The following is a 24,911-nucleotide window of genomic DNA, read 5'->3' on the forward strand; positions in this document are numbered from 1 at the left end:
ATAATGATAACAATCTTGATAGATAGTAATAATGATACCAATCCTGATAGATGGTAATAATAACAATATTGATAGATGGTAATAATGATAACAAATCCTGATAGATGGCAATAATGATAAAAATCTTGATAGATGGTAATGATGATAACAATATTGATAGATGGTAATAATGATAACAATGTTGATAGATGGTAATAATTATAACAATCCTGATAGATAGTAATTATAATTATAATCTTGATAGATGGTAACTATTATTAATCATGATAGATGATAATTATAATGATAACAATCTTTATAGATGGTAATTATAACAAAAATTAATAATAAATCTTGTAAAATTCAAATGTGCATGATCAAGAAAATGAAACAACAGAAAAATTCACTAAAATATTTCAATCTACAACTTCATAAAGTCCAGTTTCTTCCTCATAATCACCTTTAAAAAAAATAGAAAAAATAATTTTAGATAATAATGTAATTCCTAATTGATTAAAAATTCTATGACACCACATGTTTGATTGTTAATATTGAATGAATATGATTGGTTTATTAATTAATTGTCCATCTCACCAGTCTTGACACCTATTACATTGTAACCCTGCAGATAAACAAATAACAGTATTTCTGAGTGTGTGTAATTTTTTTTTGTATCTGCTATGGATTTGTTTTAAAAGAAAAAAAAATAAATAGTGAAAAATATTTTTCCCAAATGAGACTACTGTTAATTGTTTGCGCCATTTTGCTTAGTGGCTTTTATTTAAATTCAACCAAGTTTCTTACCGGTATCCGGTGCCTGTGGTACTGCAGCATAGATAATGCCAGTGGGTGTAATGTAGCTTTGAAATCCACGTGGTATGGTAACTATGTCATAAGTAGTGGAATTAAGTTTCTTTCGGTTCTCCCAATAAAAAAACCTATAATAAAATACAGTGTCTTTTATTATATAAAAAAAATAATAAAAGATTGAGAAAGGAAAAACATATTTTTAACAAAAATTTATTTCAGGCAAAATATCTGGCCATAATTAATATTTTTTTTTAGCTTTATCTAGTCCAGCGTTCCGCAAACTGAACTAAAATTATCGTTCCGGGACTGACCTGCGGCCCAACTACCCAGTTGTACCGACTAAATGAAGGTAATGAAAGACCGTTACACCTCAGCTCCAACCGTGGTGGGGCTGAGGCAAGAAAATTTAAGGAATATGATGGACCCCACGTCCCGGGAAATGACATTGTCAGTTTGTCTTTGAAGGGTAAAAATTGTGTCGATGATCCGGAAAAAATCAGCTCAGCCTCGGGGTTTTCCTTTTTTAACGCACACATGCCAGTCTTTTACATTACATTGCAATGATCAAAACTTTAGCCACACATATGGAGCGGAGGTATAAAACACAGGACATTTTTTGGAGGGTAACAAACCGTACATCAAACATTTTCAGCAACATCAAGATGTTAGAATGAAGGCGCTTACGATGGTTAATTATCAGGATTTTTTTCACAATTTCTTATAAAGCCACCCCCCAGCCCTTCAAAAATGTTTCGTCGATCTAGTCCACTACCAATTATGCAGTTAAGTATACACATACAAACCCAAGCAAGAAAAACAACCACAGCCTGAACTGATAATGCACTAAAGTGTTTTCATTAGTTGTTCATTCTAGCTCTCTGTTTTCTCTACATAGTGGTTGTTGCTGCTCACTATCCATGTTTACAAATGTTAGTTACAGTTAAGATGAAGAAGTGCCACACCTAAAAGAAATATGCTATAGCAACCAGCAATATAGTTGTGATATTAAAGATGTATTGTTCCCCTGAAAAAATAGTTCTTAACAAAATTATTTTTTGAATATGCCATTTTAATGTAACATAATAGTTATTCACTTTGACCAAAATTGGATCGAAAAAAATGTATTTACCTGAAAAAACTGTAATTTAAAGCAAAAAATGGCCAAATGGGCTGCCAGCCAGTGGGTTTTTGGTTGAATTTAAAAAAAACTAAAAAAAAAAAAAAAAAACTACAAAATAATATATTCAAAGTCTAATTTAATTAATCTTCATTATTCATGATTTTGGGGGACAATACATCTTTAAAATTAGAAGTAAAGTATTTGTAATAATTGGTATTTTGGCTGGTATATTAGAGAATTACCATCACCTCTATCCTATTAGCTTGTATGTGTGCAACACATCCACCACCTGCATATTTATTATTTATGTCATCAAATTTAATTCCTACAACCTGTCTGTGCACAAAGAAAATGTATGAACAGGCCCGTAGCCAGGGGGGGTTTTTATGGTTCGGGCGAACCCCCCTTTACAGCGAACCCCCCTTAACCAACTGCGAACCCCCATCCCCGACATGCCCAATACCTCACCCTCATCTCCAAAAATCCTCCAAATACGTGCCCCACAGTACAAAAAGTTGTTTGTAAATTGAAAAATTCGTAAACTTGTTCGTGAACCTTCTTCTCTGTATGAGCGTCAACTAGTGATACGTGTCTGTAAATTTCTAAAAGCTGCAAATGAATTGCCGATTTTAACCTGAAAAATAAATGTTTGGTCCCTGCATGTAACATGATATTGACGCGTCTCATAGCGAGCTGGCGCACGAACGATTCGTACAAAGGACACCGCCAGACAACTGCGTACCTATTGTTTAGATCACTGGCAGTCAGGCAGCATGCATAAAGTATATAGCCTTCCGACGTACATCAGTATTTATGTGTGAATTTGAAGTATAATGTATCATAGAGGATTATAGTGAATATTAATATTTTACACTATAATATCTATGGTATCAAGTACTGTAGTTCACATTATGGCATCCGATTATTTTTTTCTAGACCACCAGCCGATACGTAGGCCTACTAAAATGTATCAATATCAGTGGCGTATCCAGGATTTTGAAGTTGGGGGGGGGGGGGGGCGGGAATTGCCAATTTGCCGACAAAATTGGTGTCATTATCTGTACATACTTTTTCTCTGATCAATATATGTTCTAGGATTACATAGTCATATTGTCTTATATGGGATAACGATGCAAAATTAAAACCAAACCAACATTATCTGTTAGTATGTTGTATTCATATTACAATAAAGAAAGAATTAGAAAAATCGTTTTTAGCCACGTACGAAAGAAGTACGGTAAAACAATTTGCGGCCTCAGTCGACAATTCTATTAACTACGCCATTTTTTGTTAAAATAATTACATATAATTACGTTTTTTAGTAATTTATTTTATATATCACCATTGGAAATATCAATAAAACATGTTATTAAATGCTTATAAAATATATAAAGTCGTTTACTTAACGGAATTCGGACAAATTCATTGCTCTAACTTTGTGTAGTAACGATCAGAGAGATTCATGGTACACGCGCGAGAGAAAACATTCCGCTGCGGATGATTCGCATCCACCAATCAAATCAGCTAGAATCCTAAATCATTCAACCGTGAGCAATGCCAATCGCGAGAAAGCTCAGCTTTGATTGGCTTACGATGACATCATATCACAAAATGGTGGTTTTGTAGTTGAGCCTCACGGAATATTCTGTTCCAAAAATGAAATACATGGATATTTTTATGGTATATGTGCTTTTTCTTTAAAGATTTTGAATAATAAAGGCCTCATATCGAGAAAAAAAATCGGGTTTTTGGCACTTATAATAAATATATCTTAGACAAAAAAGCACATGGCATGTGGAACTATATAATCTCTTAGCGTAGGAAGACATACAAATCTCAGGTCATGAGAGGCTCAACTGCATGCAAAAACAAGGTTTTAGGGTAAGGTCAAAGACTTTTGAGTAAACAATCTACCGCGTACGGCCGTATGTACGTGCTACACATTTTTAACGTGTTTCGTTTGATGTAATGAAAATAAAAAATAGTTGATCTGAATGGATCAATGATGATACGATATGTAGGCTAAAACAAACACTCAAAAGAATTATGTTTACAGTTCAATTATTGTCAGAATAAATAGTTTATTTTTTTCCCCGGCACCTTTGTTTGCCGACGGCCGCGATGATGTGCCGACGGAAACGAAATCAGGGCCCCCCCCCCCTACTGGATACGCCACTGATCAATATCACCTATTTACATATTTATATTCCTCAACAAATTGCTGTAAATAAATATTATAGATAGAGCTAGCAAATAGTATTTGCCTTCACCCAGTGTGCTTTTTTCGGGGCTGCTCCTAGATATACGTTCGCATTGAACTTGAACGCAAAACCAAATACGGAGTAAATGATCAAACAATCGGCGGTTCCGCACAGAGCACCATCTAACATACGGCAACAAATAGTTATCGTCATTTAAATTATCGACGTGTTTGAGGAGGAGGAAAAAGTACGATCTTTTTGCTCATTGGTTATATAGAATGCTGCACGAGAGTGTCTTTTCCGGCCATCTAGGGGTGTCATTTAACAAAATTCGCATCGCATCAGGCTGGGGGGGGGGGGGGGTTTGACCCAAATATTTAGTGTCCGAACCCCCCCTTGACAGATCCTGGCTACGGCCCTGATGAATTAACTTCTGTTTTACATATTGTAGCTAAAGTTAGTTAAGGCAATTGGATGCTTTTTGGCAAAATTTATTGACAAAACAACACCTGAACAATGCTGTAGACATCACCAAAATGATGAAAGCACAAATTATTATAAGCACTATCAGATAAACAGGTACAGATGAATTACCTTAAAAAATAAATAGAAAAAAAAATGATAAACTATGTTTTGGAAGTTAATTATGCCGCTTTGCAATAAACCTCAATCAAAAATTGCTATAAATACAAAATATTAATCAAGTTATACACACATATTTAATGGGGGGAAAATGACTATTCAATTAAAAAACACACACATCATGAGAAACTCCCATTACTTTTACATGAAACATCAGCAAAAATTGATTATTCTCAAGGATCAATATCATTTAGTTTTCTTTCGCCTTCCCAGAGTTTCTATATGTAATTACACCACTTTCCTTTTTAAAATTACAAAAGGAACCTAAATACATACGGTAGCTTGAAATGGTTGGGAATAGGCAGTAAATCTAGGGTAGCAAGACGATTTGGCCCTGGACGATTTGCCCTATTTATTATTGTTGACTTTGCAATGATGTATTTTATAAACTTAATAACAATTTTTTTTGTTTTTGCATTTTCAGAGAGACTATGGGGTAGTAGTAGTGCTAGGGATTAACAATGCAATAAACCAAACATTTCTGACTTGTTTTGAAAATATAGGGCTTAAAGAATTGCCAAATTATTTTTCGCAACATATACGATGTATACAAATAATACCCTCTGTTGGCGAATGCATGAATACGAAAGTTTTTAAATAATAATTACATTATTATTATTAAATGTTATATCTGTTGTATATACATTGTATATTATTTGGGCCAAGAGCCTTGTGTAATGAGGGAAGAAAGCTGTTCTCTGTAGTTTTAATGTTGCATTGATTCGACTATGTCGCACATGAATGATTGGAATTTTATTGTTTCTTTGGTTTTTAGGTAGTTTTTTCTTTTTTATATTTCATCAAACATACTTATGACTTACCATTAGCAACCCACACTGTAAATACACATGTTCCTGTATTATTAGCAGAATCTGTAGCAGTACAGATAGCATCTGTAGAACCAGCAGAAAAATATGAACCAGAAGGTGGAGTACAAGTAGCTGACAGACCAGTATCACCATTATCGGTGACAAAGGGGTCAAGCCAACTCACACTGACCTGATCTGTGTCAGAATTTTCTTCAACTTTTTCTGGGCAAATCACATTGGGTTTACCAACATCTAAAGAAAAAGTTGAACAAACAAAAACTAATTAATCAGCTAAGTAAGCCTATAGCAAAATATTAACAAATTTAAAATACAACTAGAATTTAATTCGTCACTTTGACGAATTATAGGTGATCATTTTTATAATTTTATTGACATTAAAATTTTTTAAACATGCACGTATGTTAACATACGATCGGAAAATGTTGATGTATGCCATCCCATTATACGCTTATAGTGCTGAGAATTGTGCCTATTTATATGCCATACATTATGTACAGTATAAACTACTACTACACTACTTGTACCCCCACGTCGGACATCACACCAAGAATTTACTGCACACCAAAAATCCATAAAATGAATAATCCGTTACGTCCCATAGTCGATTATACGGGATCCATTATGTACAATTTGTCACGAAGCTTAGCCGACATTCTCGTACCACTAGTTGGAAACAGCATCCATCATGTTACTAATTCGCTTGAATTTGTCAATGACATAAAGGACATTAAGTTACAGCCAAATGAAACATTGGTCTCTTATGATGTTGTGTCATTATTTACCAAGACACCAGTCAACAAGTCTCTCAAAATAATTGAAGAACGCTTACACTGTGAAAAACAACTATCAGAGAGAACGTGGTTACATATCAACGACATTATGGAATTGCTTCAATTGGTTCTCACCACCACATATTTCAGCTTCAGAGGAGATATCTACCAGCAAAATTCAGGTATGGCCATGGGTAGTCCATGTTCTCCGATTGTTGCGAATTTATTTATGGAATGGCTGGAAAATGAGACAATAACTACAGCTCACACCGACATAAAACCGAGGATATGGAAAAGGTATGTAGATGACATTATAACAATAATTCCCAAGGATGCGACATAACCATCATTACAACACTTAAACAAAATCGATGATGACATTAATTTCACTTGCGAAGAAATGTCCTTAACAGACAACTCTATCCCATTCTTGGATACGCTAATTTTAGTTGATGGGGAAGGCAACATCAACACTAAAGTTTTTAGGAAAGCCACCCACACAAATCAATACTTGGACTTTAACTCACATCATCCTCTACAACACAAGTTATCCGTTATCCGCACACTTCTACACAGATGTAACACGATAATCACAAATAATGCAGACAAACAGAACGAAACTAAGATGATACATACTTCACTTAAACAATGTGACTACCCAACATGGACGATTAGAAAGGTACAACGTAACTTAGATAAACCAAAAACGGACACACAACCCGAAACAGAAGACATAAGAGGGTCGATATCCATCTCATATATTCAAGACCTGTCAGAGAAAATCAAGAGAACATTTAAAAAATATAACATACGAACATACTTTAAACCATCTAACAAAATTAAAAACTTAATCGTCCGACCGAAAGATAAATGCATGCAAAGGAGATTCCTGTGGTGTTGTCTACAAATTGGGTTGCACCAACTGTGAGATGGTGTACATTGGGGAAATGGGTAGGGCACTCAAAACCAGAATTAAAGAACACAAGAAAGATGTTGAGGAAAACACACAGAACATACAGACGCGTGCATCACGGAAAGTTTCGTCCTCCATTTTACATAAATCAGCAATCACGGACCATATGACCACACACAACCACATACCTAACTGGGATAAGATAGAGGTACTACACAAAGAACAAGTTTGGCTTAAACATAAAATGAAAGAAAGCATCAGTATAAGAAAGCAAAATAAAAATACAAAGATGAATAGAGACGAAGGCACGCACCAACTATCTCATATTTACGATCAGCTTCTGACGACGACTGGTCCCCTAGGCTACACAACAAAAACATCTAGTGGCTGGAAAGGAGACCAGTCGGCGTCATAACGCATCATAGCAACTGAAGAAGTCAAGCTGACAGCTAGACGAAACTGTCTTGCCAACGTAAGTTTTATTGGTTTACTATCAAAGAACTACTTATATCATTATACGAATCGAAACCAGAAGAAATGTTTTCATTACAGTATAAACTGTATATCTACAGTGTAGCATTGGTGAAATTACGGACACACATCATGTTCTAATTTTTTGGTATGATGCCGTTGTCAAAATAAACCTGAAGATCACAATTTCGAAAGATAATGAATTGAGCAAAAAATTATAAGATTTGGAAGAAAATTTGGCAGGTAGAAGCGCACTGCACGCTCTTTGAAATTTTTATAAATTTGACGAAAGAGAGAAAAAAACTACTTTTTAACTTCAACTGGCCATTTCATAACGTCAAAACATCTGATAGGCCTAATTTTTATATGAATTCATATCTACATTTCATCAGCTTTCATAATAAATTATAATCATCAAGGTCACATTTAATTCTGAAGAGCTGTAAGGTATTCAAATGTATGGTGTAGGTGAAATTACACAACCTACGTTATTCAAGTTTTTACGCGTGATAACGTCATAAAAATGAAAATGTTGACAACTCATGAGAAAGATGATTAATTGAGCAATCATATACTAAAATTTTAGCGAAAATCGGGCACAAAATAACCGAGATGCGCTCTGTTGAATGTGATAATCTATGACGAAAGAGAAAAAAACCTAATTTTTAAATTCGCGTGGCCCTTTGGTGACGTCACAACATTTTGTACGTCAAATGTGTACATGAATTCATATCAAAAACTCAATGGATACCAGAATAAGTTAAAAAAATTGGGGGTCATCGTGCATTTTGAAGAATTATTTTAATTTTAAAAATGCCTTATTTTTCACCATTTTCATCACTTTGATGCAATTAATGTGCGCATTTTGTCATTTTTAACCTGCTCGTATAGCGTTATTTTAAGTCGGAACGGACTCAAATTTGGGGAATGTACTAAGGATGGTGAGTAGAATGCGTGTACAGTAGTAAATTTCATTAATATGTGATAATGAATTAAGGAGATATGATTGATAATGTGATTTCACAAAATGGCGTATAAATGACGTCACGGATGAGTGATCACGCTGAAAAGCTTATTAGGACTAAGTTAAAGTATTTGAAAGACAATTTTGGTAATCAATAACATTAAACTTTTTGAGATATTTGTTACACAAAATCTGTACAGAGAGAAATAAAGAAGAATAAAGATTTCATACAATAACAATAGGTGATCATTTTATTCTAAATGATCACTCAGTGAGTGAGTGGCCGAGCGGTTAAGACAGTGGAACCGTAATCACGTAGCCATAACATCGGCAGGGGTTCGAGGCTCACTCACTCCATGGTTCTGGTGGTAGAACGAGTCTTCTCGGATAAGGACTATAAACCGTAGGTCCAGTGTACACAACTTGCTCGTGTGCACTTTAAAGAACCTAGTACATCTTTCGAGACGAGTAGGGGGTTACCCCGGTGTACTAGTACATCACAGCCACTTATCACCAACTGGGCCCTCTGGGAGATCAGTCTTTGACTGAAGAGGTCACCCAGTATAAAGATAAAACAAACAAACAAACCTAATTAATTGTCCATATAGAATTGCAATTATTTACAGTATTGTATTCATATCAAATCAACCTATTTATGACACTATCATAATGATGTTCCAGTGTCTGTGTGAGGGTGTAAATTGTACTCCTCCGCATAGAATAAATAGGACGGGACAATTTACATGTTAGTCCAGTTTTATGACACTGGTTAATAAAAAAATAAATAAATAGTGTTACATAAATATTTATTATCACGGTCTAATATGGCATTTTTAATGTATGGGTAGATAATGTGTTAAGCGGAATAATCCGCACCCATTACGCGTATTCGTCGGAGAATGGTAAGCTTGGGATGATACCTGATACATCCTCTCTCCTTCGGACGCTTGCATCGACTAGACGTGTATTTGCCTAGCCTGTTAAACAATTTAATTATTTCTTTTTGTTGAGAGCACATCGTTTGATCTTGATGTAATCTGTAAGTTTTAAATATTGTTTAATTTATAATATGTTTAGGTTAAATACAGTTTAACTTATTTAAATTATAATATAACAACAATTTAATTTAATGTTTGTCTAGCCTAGAAGATATCAATGGAAAAATCTCCTAGGCTGGGTTGAAGCATCAAACCCTGTAACTTTTATTATAAAAGTTGAAATGTGTGCATGGAAGTGTTACATACCTATTTTAATATCAACTGTAAATTCACAGCTTCCTGTGTAACCAGCAGTATCCGTAGCAGAGCAGTTAACATTAGTTGAACCAACATAAAATACTGAAGGAGAAGGTGGATTACAAGTAGCTGACAGACCAGTATCAACATTGTCAGTGACTGAGGGGTCATCCCACTTCACTGCAAATATGCCACTTTCACTGTCAACAAAGTGTTCAATATTTTCTGGACAGATCACAATTGGGGGATTAATATCTAAAAGAAACACATATATTGTATGAAAATATCAAATGATGAATGAATAAATGTGGTGGTATACCACAAAGAGATCAATGTTTGCAACATATTAAATGTGTGTTATTATATAATTTTTCTCTACGTGATTTATTTTGCTTATTTTCTATTCATTTATACTGGGTAACCTCAAAAAATGAATCTCCCAGTTACGATCATTTGCTGTGTGTGTAATAGTACACTGGGGTAACTCCTGCTTGTATCGAAAGACAGTCGTGTACACTGGACCTATTAGTCATTAACAAATATTTGTTGCTTTTAAATTTATAATCGGTGATAGATATTCATAAAATCGCGCGTAACTTATGCTACACTTTAGATTTGGAATGTACCATTCACATTTTGGTGAAGTGCTTGGTTCGTCGGTTGTCAATTTTGAAGTTTATAAAATAGATATAATTTAAATTACATGACAATTTCAAAACAATTAGATACTTGGATTTTTGAATTGGAAGACGCGTTTATTTAATGGTTGGACCACAACTTTGTCATGTGTCAAAATATTATAGCAGATATTCTTAATCTTAGTTTCAGTTACAAAGACAATATAAAATGAAGTTATATAACTCAATAATGACTTTTTTTTCTCTTAATTTCATAATTAATCATACATTTGATACATACACTATTGAAATGAAAAATAGGGTTGATCCTGAGAATTCTTGCGATCTATATAAATTTTAAAATGTAGCATATTTTCACCATTTTGTTAACTTACATGTGCGTAGCCTGTCACTTTTAATGTTGAAAAGTGAATAAAATATGATAAAATTGACAAAGAAAGGTTGTAAAATAGAAATCATGCAAAAAGAGTGAGCATAATAGTTCTGCGTACTCATGGCAATTTTTAAATGCTTAACATTGCCTGAAACGTACTGTAATTTCATCGAAAATAAATGTTGACAATTTTTAAAATTGTAAGCGCGCATACGCATAAACTGGAACATCTGGGTGTTTAGAAATTACTATATGAGGAGCAGATTCCCATTTACTTGCTAGTTTCTGTGTACCTATAATGTGTTTACGTTGTACAAATACACGGTCACCAGGTTCTAAGACAGCATCAATTGTTCCTTTATCATAAGTTTGCTTTCGTTTACGTCAAGCTTTTTTAAGGCAATCTGTTGCAGTAGTATAAGATAATTTGAGGTGATTTCGCAACTGGTTACCTATTCTTCATAGGAATCTGGGTCGGAATCGAATTTTAGGCCGAGAATGACGTCGATTGGTAATTTTGGGTGACGGCCAAACATTAAATAAAAGCGAGTTGAATCATGACGAGTTGCATTGTATGCATGAACCACAGGGCTCACAATTCTTTCCAGTTCAATTTTTCTTTGGTATATAAAGTACCTAACATGTTTAACAAGGCGCGGTTGAATCGTTCAGTTTGTCCATTACACTGAGGATGGTAGGGTGTGGTTTGGGATTTTTTAATGTTACCTAAATTGCAAAGTTCCTTTAATTAAATTGCTTTCAAAGTTTCGACATTGGTCTGTGTGAATTTTGGTGGGAATACCATAATGAAAAATAAAATTTTCCCATAATATTTTGGCTACGGTTTTGGCTTTTTGATCGAGAGTAGGGTAAGCTTGAAAATTTTTAGTGAAGTGATCCGTTATTACCAGTATATTTTCATACCCGCCTTTGGACCTTTCTAATTTTAGAAAGTCCATACCAATTATCTCCATAGGGTCTGAACTAGTTATGTTAACCATAGGGACTCTAGCTCTAATTGTCGTCTTTCTAACGGAACAATTCTTACAACTTTCAACCCAACTTTTGACAAATTCAGTCATTTGGGGCCAAAAAAATCTACGTTGGAAAAGTTCGAGGGTACTTCTATGCCTAAATGACCACCATTATTGTGCAGGCTTTCCAGAGAGAGTTTGCGCAAACTCATGAGGTAACTAACACTAATAACCATTTTCATATTTTAAATAGATTAGAAAAAAAAAAGAGGAAACAGAGGGATGTAATGTAATGATATAATATATAATTGAGAAATCAACCTTTTTATTACAAATCAATTGAGTTAACCACTTTGCACCAGAAAGGTCCAGTGAAGAGGTTGTCCAGATGTTTCAAAAAGTCCCTGGACAGACTTAGGACCAATCATTAACCTCAGAGATGATGTAATGACATATGCTAATGAACAGAAGTCAATATACACTCACAGACACTTCTTCGAAAACACACCTTACTGACTTTAATTGTATCTACCAATTAGGTCAGCTGCTGTTGATTCCTTGTTTTAATATACTTTATTTGTTTATAAAATTATATATTTATTTTAGTTAAGGTCATGGGACTGCTGACTCTTGTAGTTACAGTAATCGTATTACTTTAGCAGTCCCTGACCAATTTCATCTTTGTACATTGTATATATGTTTTGTTGGTCGAATAAATAAATGAAATGAAATGAATGTACGCAGCTCTCACAACATACAGAAATTAAAAGAGTAAAATTGATGTTTAAAGTACTTCCTTTAATATGCACCATCCACAATAATGTCAAATCAGGACAAAGGAAAACAAAGGAGAACAGCACACTGTGCACACTTGGCAAATAATATGTAAAGTAATATGTAAATGAGAATGCAACAAAATAAATGAATATTCAAGGAAAAAACTTAATTAAACTTAGATCAAAAGAAACTAAAGTAGTAATATAAATAACTACATGCAAACTGCAGTAACACCGACACTTCCTCAGAAGCATACCTACAGCCAAACCTCACCTACAGCATCACTCTTATACTTGTTCCTGTTTCTGTATAATTATATTGTATTGTGTATTATAATGTATTATTGAATAAACAACTGTGATATTCAATCAACCAAGCAAGTAGAGTCTTTAATACAGTAAAACCTCCACACATTATATTACAAAACTATGAGAAAAACGATGGGAAATGGTAAAAGCTTTATGTTTATATTCGGCATAGCAACTGTCTACTAATGGTGGAGGAACGAGGTGCATATAGAGCGTGCGTCATTCGATCCCACAGGGGTGATCGTGTTTTGTTAATTTTTTTCGAAAGATATTGTTGGGTCTTTTGTACCTTGTTTTTTTAATGAATTTTCTCTAATACTTGACTTACAAATATATATATATAAACAAACATCTTTATCGTTTCAAATTAATTAATTAAAATTTCAGTATATCACCGGGCGATTTAGAATTAATGTTCTTTGCCTAATGTGTTTATATAAACCAACATTGAAATAAAACAAGGCCTATATCATATAATAAATAACAAATACTTGTACGGCAAAGAAGCAAACTAGTATGTTACGTAGTATTTTAATTAACCTGAAAAAACTGTAATTTAAAGCAAGAAATGGTCAAATTGGCTGCCAGCCAATGGGTTATTGATTGAATTTAACAATTTATTGTTATTTTTTTCATTTTTTTTTTCTTTTCATACAGAAATGATTAACTTTATTAAAACTACAAAATAACATATTCAACGTCTAATTTAATCTTTTATAATCTTAATAATCTAATCTTAACGTTTTCTATATTGCAAAATGTTACCTTTGGAAATGGAGGGTATGTAGCCCTTCTGTTTATGGTCTTTTAATCTACAAATTCTATTCTAGTGAAATATAGTAGTTCAAATACCTTCATACTGGCATCTCTCTCCTGCATATCCAGTCCAGCATGAACACCAAAATCCATATCCATAAGAATAAGCCTGACAGGATCCATTTATACAAGGATTTGATGAACATGGATCTATTCATTTTATTCAAATCAACAACAAAAAAACCATAAAACTTCTGTTAGGATGATATGATCATGCACATAAAGATATTATGTAGACTATTAATTGCACTGAAATTAATATTTTTAAATGTTTTAAAATTATGTTAAAAGAAATTACTTTTTACTATTTTAAACAGCCAGATGACCAGTTTGAAGTTAACAAATGACCAGTTTTGAACAATAATTGTCAACAAAACTACAACTTTTCTGTTGATTTCAATTCAATACAACCATAACTTTTTTAAAGGCCATCAGAGAAAAAGAATTGTTCTAGTGGACCTAGATAGCATATTTGGCAATATTCCTAATGTCTTCTGCATCAAAGATGATATCTTAATAGCAGCCAAAACCAATAATGAACATGAGAGGGCCATCCAAGACCTCATGAAAGGAAAACATCAAACTAAACCCCGATAAATGCCAAACTAACAAGCGAAACGTCAAGCTCTTCGGACAAGTACTCAGCAAAGAAGGAATCGCACCCGATCCCACAAATGTAACAGCAATACAGAACCCAAAAGTACCTGCCAACCAACAGGAATTGTAATCCCTCTTGGGACTAGTACAATATCTGTCCAAGTTTGCGAAGCTGAGCCATCTCACAGAGCCTATAAGGAAGCTCCTACAGAAGGATGCAGTTTATAGACACCGAGCCATGACAAAGTGCTTGACAACCATTAAAGACGCCATCATAAACACTCCAGTCCTCGCATATTTTGATGCCAGGAAAGAGATCACAATCGAATGTGATGCAAGCATGAAAGGCCTTGGAGCAGTGCTCATGCAACAAGACAAACCAGTATATTATACATCAAAATCGCTAACTCCTGCAGAGAAAAATTACAGCAACATTGAGAGAGAAGGACTAGCTGTCGTATGGGCCATAATACACTTCAGATATTATGTGTTTGGATGTGAATTCACAATCTGCTCTGATCACAAACCATTAGAAGACATCGCCAAGAAGGACATCTCTAAAATGCCAAGCAGACTCCAACGACTGATGCTGCAAATGCAGGATTACAAAGGCACAATCAAATATGTACCAAGCAAAGAAGTCCCGATAGCAGACTGCCTCTCGCGCTGCATAGACACTAATCAGAGAACATTTCAAATTCCTGATCTTGATGTCCAGATATAACGAACTGACTGATACAAAATTATTCGTCATAAATAAAATAAAAGAAGCAACCGCAGCAGACAACATGCTACAAGCACTCAGCAAAAATATACTGAATAGATGGCCAAATGAAAAAAACCAGTGTAACGAAACTACCCATGCGTATTGGCAACATAGATACCAACTAACGATACACAATGGTATTGATTGATTGATTTTATTCGATATTCATACATAAAAGTTAAAATATACAATGTATAAAAAGAATACCTGGATAACCCATTAAGTCGACAAAAAAGTAAACTTATTTCCAATGGAGTCCAATCCATAATAACTGAAAAGTGAGTGGTTGGGCCTAGCACAATATATCATTAAGTATTACGCAGTAAAAATGAAAAAACAAGAAAATACATATAAGACAAGATAACATCAAAAAAACAATATTAAAAAATAACTTAATTAAACTGATATTCCAAGCTGTTCATTATTAAAATATTTTTTAAGTTTTATTTTGAAGGTTGCATTATTTTGTATTGATTTGAGTGAATTGGGGAGCCTGTTCCAGTCACGGATACCTAAGAAATAAAAAGTTGTATCGTTAACGCCAGTAGTCTTAGGAGTGACAAAATTAAATGTTGTACCCCTGGCTACGGTCACCTGGGACAAGACAAGGTAGGTAGCATGATGAAAAAGTGGTCTGAGCTCTCCACCATGCCGCCGCTAAAATATCTGAAACGGGCACACCCCGAAATAACACCCATGAAGCCACTGAGCCACGCACCTTGTGCATATGAGCTGGCGACGGCAAGCGTGAAGATGCATACGCTGACTTGATGGCGGAAACGACCCAACAGACTCTATCCTTATAGAGGGGTTTTATTGTCGTCACAAACAGATGTGACATTCCGTTTCGTAAATTTTGCGTGCGATTAACATATATTTGTATCGCACACACTGGTCACCACAGCCTGTCTTCTCGCACAGAGGAGTGCGAGTAAATTTTATAAGAAAAAATGGTTGGTTGAGAGTGGTTCAGCTGGGTTTGGGTCTTTGCTAAGAACCCTGCTCAAAAAGTGAGACGAACACTTCTCAAACCGAATATGGCAAGGGTCTGAGGAAAGTGCGTGAATCTCACCCATACGCTTAAATGACGCTGCGGCTACTAGAAACGCAGTCTTAATAGACACATCGAGCAGAGATGCTGAACCAAGGGGTTCGTATGGTGGTTTTGTAAGGGCCTCAAAGACCGAGTTTAAGTCCAACCTGGGAAGCAAAGACCACATGGGAGGTCGAATATTAAACATTCCTCTTATCAGCATAGATAGTTCTAAAGAGGAGGATACTGACGATCCGTCGGTGAACCTTGGTAATACTACTGCAATAGCTGACCGGTACCCCGCTATGGTTCTGACCTGGAGTCCCGACTCAAATAGGTCATGAAGAAACCGGGAGATTTCTCCGATGTAGATCGATTTCATAACCGGCACACCATTGATAAAAACTGCTGAAGGCGGCTGTTGTTGTATAGTGTTCTTGTCGACTCCCGTCGAGACTGGGCTGCCAACAAGGCAGGCCTGTCTGGAATTCCTGCACTTCTGAGGCGATTCCTGACAAGGGCCAGGCAGTCAGCGTCAGGGATTGCAGGTTGTGTAGGCCCGGGATTGAACTAGGAGTTTGGCTGAATTGGCAGGGTCCTGGGCTGAGAATAAAGCAGACTCAGCATTGTGGGGAACCAAGCTTGGTAAGACCACCATGGAGCTAATAGAAGGATTTCAAATAGGCCTATATTATGTTACATAAAATGCTGTTATCCTTTAATTTCATTTATTGTGGGCTTGGTATATGATACAGTACGTAGTCAGTACTGTAGTATTACCAGCATTTTCCAAGCAAGCTTACGTGATACGTGAATATAATATATGTTCAATTTTGTTTAAAGATGTATTGTCCCTCTGAAAAAAATACTTCTTAACATTTTTGTTAAATATGCCATTTTAATGTAACATAATAGTTACCCACTTTGACCAAAAATTGGATTGAGGAAAAAAATGTATATACCTGAAAAAACTGTAATTTAAAGCAAAAAATTGTCAAATTGGCTGCCAGCCAATGGGTTATTGGTTGAATTTAACAATTTATTGTTATTTTTTTCATTTTTTTTCTATGGAAACGATTAACTTGATTAAAATTACAAAATAACATTCAAAGTTCAATTTATTTTTTAATAATCTTCATTTTTCGTGTTTTTGAGAGACAATACATCTTTAAAAAAATTTTTGGACAGATAAATTTGTTAGCCTGTCTTAAATTTATAGAAAAATATATTTTCTATATTGCAAAATGTTACCTTTAGAAATGGAGGGTATGTAGCCCTTCTGTTTATGGTCTTTTAATCTACAAATTCTACTCTAGTGAAGTATAGTAGTTCAAATACCTTCATACTGGCATCTTTCTCCTGCATATCCAGTCCCGCATAAACAGCTAAATCCATATCCATGAGAATAAGCCTGACAGGATCCATTTATACAAGGATTCAATGAACATGGATCTATTCATTTTATTCAAATCAACAAAAAAAAACATAAAACTTTGATTAGGATGATATGATCATGCACATGAAGATATTATGTAGACTAATTGCACTGAAATTAATATTTGTACATGTATTTAAATAATGTTAAAAGAAATTACTTTTTATTATTTTAAACAGCCAGATGATCAGTTTGAAGTTAACAAATGACCAGTTTTGAACAATAATTGCCAACAAAACTACAACTTTTCTGTTGAATTCAATTCAATACAATCATATAACATTTTCAGAGGCCATTACAGAAAAACAATTGTTCTGTTTCTGCGAAAAAATAACGGTTAAATGGCAGCTTGAAACTAAGGTTTAAAACACCCAATCGATTAACCAGTTATTGCTGTGCCAGTTTTAGCTGCAACTATCAACTATTGTAGCAGAACTTTTTTGACTGCCATGAGCGCATTTTATTTTGGGTAATAATTAATACTGATTTTTGAGAACCACCCAACCACAAATTTAGCAGAAATTTAGTCAAATATATCAATTACATTTTACAATCTATTTTGAAATAACTTTTTTTTTTTAATAAAAAAAAATTCTCGTTTGAATAATACCATACAGTAATCCATAGCCACTTTATTGCCATTGCTTTATTTCAGTGTCAATATGTAATTGTTTTTTAGTTGAATCTGAAAGGATGAAACTTGGGAAACTTAAATAAAGGGTTGCTTTTGAATTTATTGTGATTTTGTGATTATTTTTCTTTTTTTTAGATTCAAAATAAAACAAACAAACATCACTGTTTTAAAATGATTTGGGATTATTACTGTATTGCTAATAATATGTTGCTACATTAACAAATCAACAAATGATATATATATCAGGCAGCACTTGCCAGCTTTATACTACTGTATGACGTTATCCAAATTCCTTCACTTGCACTGATGAAGGGCTAGTGTTGCCCGAAAGCTCTGCTAACTTTTCTGGCTGTTTACTTTATCGTTTTGATTTAGCTTTTCGCTTTTTATTTTTGTATCTCCATTGAGATCCAGCCACTGATACCCACAGCATTGTCATTTTTTTCAGTAATTTGCCTTTGGATTTATGATATATATATGATTATATAATATATATATGATATGTCAATCATGCCATTTTATTAGAAAAGCTTTAAAATATAGGTTGTTCATCACATGCTCTTCAATGGTTAAAATCATATTTGTCAAATAGACAAAAACGTGCTATTTTTTAATGGTAAGATATCTGAACCAATTAATTTATCGGTAGGTGTACCCTAAGGTTCAATTTTAGGACCTCTATTTTTTCTTATTTTTATAAATGATCTTTCACAAGTAATTTCTCATGGCAGTATATCATTGTTTGCTGATGATACCACATTATCTATAGCTGACAAACATGTTTGCAATATTGGAAATTCCATGTCTGAAGATATGCAAAACATCTGCCTTTGGATAAAAAAGAATAAATTAAGTATAAATATTGAAAAAAAAACTAAAATTATGCTTCTGGGTACAAATCACCGATTATCAGACCATGATTTCAAGATTAATGTAAATAATTATGAATTAGATAGAGTTAATACATTTAAATGTCTTGGTGTAGTTATTGATGACCAGTTAACTTGGCATGACCATGTGAAATCTGTATCCAAGAAGGTATTTGCAACTTTTTCTATCCTTTAACGTGTAAAACGTTTTATTAATCAGTCAACTTTATCTTTCTCTTGTTCAACCTCATTTTGAATAAATGTTTTGAAAATGATCTTGACAAACTTACTAAACTTCAAAAACGTGGAGCAAGATTAATATTAAATGCACATTTCCTCACACCTTCTAAAGATATGTTCACATCACTTGGTTGGTTAATTCTTTGTGATGTATTTGATCTTAAGCGATCGTCTTTAGTGTTTAAGTGTTTAAATGAAGATGTACCCGAATACCTTAAATCATATTTTAAATTTTCTAATGAAAATAATAATCATTTTACAAGAAATAGTTGCAAATCCCTTTCCCTGGAAAAATGTAGAACAGAATACTATAAGCATTCATTTAAATAGAAGGGTGCTTTTCTTTTTAACACATTAAGTGAAGAAACTAAATTGTCAAGTAATTTAAATGTTTTCAAAAGTAACTTTAAGGCATTACTGTAGTTTAAGTTCTATTGTGTTTTTACTACTGTTATTTTTATATTTTAGTTTAAAATGTACTATTGTACCCAGGGCCCCAAGGTAGACCAGTCTTTTTGACTGATTAGGCCACCCTGGTTAAATATTGTTAATAAATAAAATAAAATAAATATACAGTAAAATGATATCCTTTGCTAGCCTACTGTAGGGCCTAAGTTAATGTATAAAAATCAAATCATTTTTTTTTTTTTTACCATATTTAATGAGGGTGATCCATCCAGCAATTGCTAATCATTAGGGACCCTGAGAGGTTCACAAGACAAACATATACACAAGATGTTCTACATAAACAAAGTCTTATTACAAGTCTTTGGTATATTGTAGTAAAATAATGAAAAGTTGGTAAACTTATTCTTATCATTTTTGTTGTTATTTATTGTCTAATATTATTATTATTCATTTAAAGGTATTCTTAGACAGCTATTTCTGTGTAAAAACTGTGAAGAAGTGAATATTTTATAGTATTTTATCCATATAGCGATCTTTAATAATAGGTCAATTATTAACCTAAATAGTAATCTATATATAAATTTACGTAAGGTTAAAATTGTTTATAAAATAAATAAATTGCGCCTTACTTCTAGAATTTTTACTCGATGGTATATGAAGTTGGTTCGTACATGGAGGTACTGATTTTAACCACCTAATTTAACCCTGTTTACTAATTAAATTGAGTTAGATAATTAGTTATTGACAATTAAAATGAATTTAGATTCAACGATTAGCCCCAAATAGGGGTGTTTTCCGATCGTGGTATACACTGTCTAATGGATATCCATCTTGAAAAATACCCGCACACAATAATACGAGGATGTTTCGCATTTTCCTATCTCCTACGATAATTGTTTTTAATAGCTGAAAACCGGTTGAACAGCTCGAGTACAGAATCATAATGTTGACATTGCACTTTATGATATATCAGTTTGTTTATTTTAATTTAAGGTCACAAATTACATTAATGTAAAAATAAATACTATATGGTCCTATTGAGATAACTTTTTTCGTCTTTAAATGGTTAAAAATGTGAAAAATAAGGCGATTCTAATCATTTTAGCGGCCCGCTATAAATCCCAACATGCATTGCGAACGGATTGATTTTTTTTTTCTTCTGTAATTTACTCACTTTTCGATCAATCGTGAGGCCAAAACAAATAGAAGATTCCTAACTTGTCAGTGAAAATACTGGGTTTCCCCCAATTTGTATCAACGGAGTCTGGCAAAAACAGAAAGGTAATTAATTCAGCAAATATACAAAGTCAGGCTAAGCCTATACAGCTCGCGTACTATTGTATGTTCGTAACGTTACCGATGTTAAGCAGCTAAGCCTACAAAACTAAGCCTAGCTAGGCTAGGCCTAAAGACGGCCAACGAGAGGACATTCACCGCGAGCTACTTAGGTAGTGAATTGTTTCTCTCTTTTTATCACAATTTACCATAAAACGTAGATTTAAGAAAAGGAATAACCTGGTTTAATGTTTTTAAATAACGTCACAAATTGTAGGGACTGGGTCTTTAACCATTTATTAAAATTTTTTCATTTTTTTTCTACGGAAGTGATTAACTTTATTCAAACTACAAAATAGCATATTCAAAGTCCAATTTAATCTTCATTTTTCATGTTTTTGCCAGGGACAATACACCATTTTTTGAAAGATAAATTTGTTAGCCTGTCTTTCATAGAAAAAGAGATTTTCTTTATACTGCAAAAAGTAGCCCTTCTGTGTATTGTCTTTTAAATATAGTAGTTCAAATACCTTGATACTGGCATCTGTCTCCTGCATATCCAGTCCCGCATAAACAGCTAAATCCATATCCATAAGAATAAGCCTCACAGGATCCATTTATACAAGGATTTGATAAACATGGATCTATTCATTTTATTCAAATCAACAAAAAAACCATAAAACTTTGGTTAAGATAATATGATCATGCACGACATAAAGATATTATGTAGACTAATTGCACTGAAATTAATATTTTTAAATGTATTAAAATTATGTTAAAAGAAATTAGTTAATTAATTAATTAGATTTTCATCTCTTTCGTAAAAATTCATCTCATTTAAAATAGCACGCACCTCGCTTTTTCGTGTTCATTAATGTAATTATTTAGATAATTATCTTCTAAAATTGCTATCTTTATTTTACATTTTGATGACATTGTTAAAAATTGTATTAAAAGATGGGTCTCATAATTTCATCTATGATACACTGTATATAACATATACAGTGTATTCCATAAATACTGTTATGCTTTATGACACCAAATTGGTAAAATTCAGCCCTGTAAACATATTTAATCCAGGTCATAGGATGGCATAATTATTTTCGGTGTTCATATTTTAATGTATGTGCATGTGGTGTTTGCGCAGATAACCCGAATTCGTCAAAGTGACGAGTTCAAATCTAGTTTTTTTCTGTATTATCCTTCTTCCTTTCCAACCTATTTTTGTGCGCCGCGTTTCTCTAAAACGCGTGCGCACAGCTCGTACATAGCATAGAAAGGCCGTATTTGCAATTGATTTTCTGTGTATAGTCTTTTATTCTACTCTAGTGAAATATAGTAGTTCAAATACCTTCATACTGGCATCTCTCTCCTGCATATCCAGTCCAGCATGAACACCAAAATCCATATCCATAAGAATAAGCCTGACAGGATCCATTTATACAAGGATTTGATGAACATGGATCTATTCATTTTATTCAAATCAACAAAAAAAAACTATAAAACTTTGGTTAAGATAATATGATCATGCACACATAAAGATATTATGTAGACTAATTGCACTGAAATTAATATTTTTAAATGTATTAAAATTGTGTTAAAAGAAATTACTTTTTACTATTTTAAACAGCCAGATGACCAGTTTGAAGTTAACAAATGACCAGTTTTGAACAATAATTGCCAACAAAACTACAACGTTTCTGTTGAATTTTATTCAATACAATCACAGAAAAACAATTGTTCTGTTTCTGCGATAAAATAACCAGTTTCAATAACGGTTAAATGGCAGCTTGAAAATAAGGTTTAAAACAACCAATCGATAAACCAGTTATTGCTGTGCCAGTTTTAGCTGCAACTATCAATTATTGTAGCAGAATGTTTTTTGACCGCCATGAGTGCATTTTGGGTAATAATTAATGTTTTTTGAGAACCACCTAAATGTGCAAACAAACTCTTTGTCAACTTTAATAAACAAGTTTCATTAGAAGACGATGAATGGCAAGAGGGCGATATATTGCTATGATGTAGTTTAAGTAGTTCACAACTGTATACATTGAATGGGTGTCATATTGACTTGTCCCACTTTATGGGGTTTTGTCCAATCTGGTTTTGTATTCAAACTTTTTCACCAACCCTTAATGGTGGCAAACATTTGGTATGCTCTGACCACTGCTTCATAGACTTCATGTGTCTACTATTTTGTAAGGCTTCTTCTCGTTTGGCGAGTGTATCGCGCCATGTATCGTGGGGTATCTGCCTGGTAGAAATGGGATGTGATGTGGGAAGTCTTTAATTGGCCGGCCGAACACGCACATGGCAGGGGAGAGCTTTGTTTCCTTATCAGGAGTGTTTCAGTACTGTAGCATGGCAAGTTGAAAGGCATTGGTTTCGAGTTCACCATTCGGTCCCGTGTTGTTGGTTATCAATCTTTTAGCAGTTTTCATGGCAATTTCAACTCGACAATTTGTATGAAGAAATGCCACCAAAGAAAGTCGATGATGTACACCCAGGTCCTGAGAAAGTCACAAGTTGCAGTTGATGTGAATTCTAGGCCGCTGTCGGATGATAATTCATCACATGCTATAAGTGACAAAAATGCGACGTAGGCTTGTAATGAGACCCTTGGCTCCTTCTGCTGTTTTTTCGACAATTGGCCAATTTGATTATCTGTCAACGACAACTAGATAAGTAGTTCCTTTGTAGTAGAAATAGTCGGCGTATATGCACTGGAATGGATAAGCTGGTAATAGTGGAGGGTATGGTGGAGCAGTTGGTTGTGATGGAGCCATTCGATTGCAATGGTTACATTTGTTTCTGAGTGACAAAATAGCTGTGGTAATTCCGGGCTAAAATATGGACATCTCTGCTCTAGCTATCATTGAAGATGTGCCTTGGTGAGCTGCGTGGAGTGTGGTCAGTACATCCTGTCGGAGTGAAGATGGGATTACGATACGCCCCTTGTAACTGTTAGTTGCAACTCTCACACGATCCCAGGTAATGCACTCTGTGTCTACGTTGAGAGTAGTGATAACATCGCTTTGTAGTTGTGTTTCCAGTTGCGCAGTCTTCTAATGGGTGGTCTGTGCTACGAATCCCATCTAAGATTGATTGGCTAAAGTCAAAACACGAGACTTGAGGTGTGGTGTTTTCGGCGATAGTGAGAACGTCATCCTGGAGATTCATTTGTAATGGATATCGATCACCGGTTGGGTAGCGAGAAACTTTGTCAGCGGCACGGTGTTTTACGCCTGGAACATAAAGCATGCGGAAACGGTAGCGAAGTGTTTTTTCCTTGATGTTTCTTAGTTGGGCATTTGGTATGTCCTCAAGTGTGCGGTCTCCAAGTACTTTTAGTAGGTGTTTGTGGTACACTGCAATTTTCAAGTCACTGCAGCCAAGGACAAAATATCTGGTTTTGTCCAACGCATCTGCGACTGGCAGGGCTTCACCCTCAATGGGTGCGTATCGTGATTCTGCAGAATGAGTGAATCGACTTTTCAATTCAATTCAATTTCTTTATTGCTGCAAATGCCATCAAGGGCTAATATCCGCTTATACTACATCATAAAAACATTATACATATTTACATTTAAAATTTAAACACATAAAAATTATAGTCATTACTACTGTTGTAGTTATTATTTTTTAAATTATTGTAATTATTGTTATAATGATTATTGTTATAGTTATTATAATAATTAATAAAAGTGTAATAAATTATAGGTCACATCTTAAGGGCAGTTTTAATGTCAAGCACAGAAGAGGAACATGTTAAGATGAAAAGATTGAGCGAGTGAGAGAGGTAGAGTAGAGTGAAGAAAACGAGTAGATGT

General features: G+C 34.1%; 2 long non-coding RNA genes across 3 annotated transcripts; both read right to left on the reverse strand.

Moving 5' to 3' along the window:
• Positions 1-322: 322 nt before the first annotated feature.
• On the reverse strand, positions 323-9,330 carry LOC140059212 (uncharacterized). Of its 2 annotated transcripts, none has more exons than XR_011847141.1 (3): positions 9,289-9,330; positions 784-917; positions 323-439 (listed from the first exon to the last, which is right to left on the reverse strand). It is a non-coding gene; the product is annotated as an uncharacterized lncRNA (long non-coding RNA). The 2 variants fall into 2 exon arrangements; XR_011847142.1 differs by lacking the exon at positions 9,289-9,330 and adding an exon at positions 4,620-5,325.
• An 8,258-nt stretch (positions 9,331-17,588) lies between these two features.
• Positions 17,589-22,545, reverse strand: LOC140059227 (uncharacterized). Its single transcript, XR_011847150.1, has 3 exons — positions 22,430-22,545; positions 21,609-21,722; positions 17,589-17,669 (listed from the first exon to the last, which is right to left on the reverse strand). It is a non-coding gene; the product is annotated as an uncharacterized lncRNA (long non-coding RNA).
• Positions 22,546-24,911: the final 2,366 nt, after the last annotated feature.

This window comes from Antedon mediterranea, chromosome 9 (genome assembly GCF_964355755.1).
Source record: "Antedon mediterranea chromosome 9, ecAntMedi1.1, whole genome shotgun sequence".
NCBI classification, from domain to species: Eukaryota; Metazoa; Echinodermata; class Crinoidea; order Comatulida; family Antedonidae; genus Antedon; species Antedon mediterranea.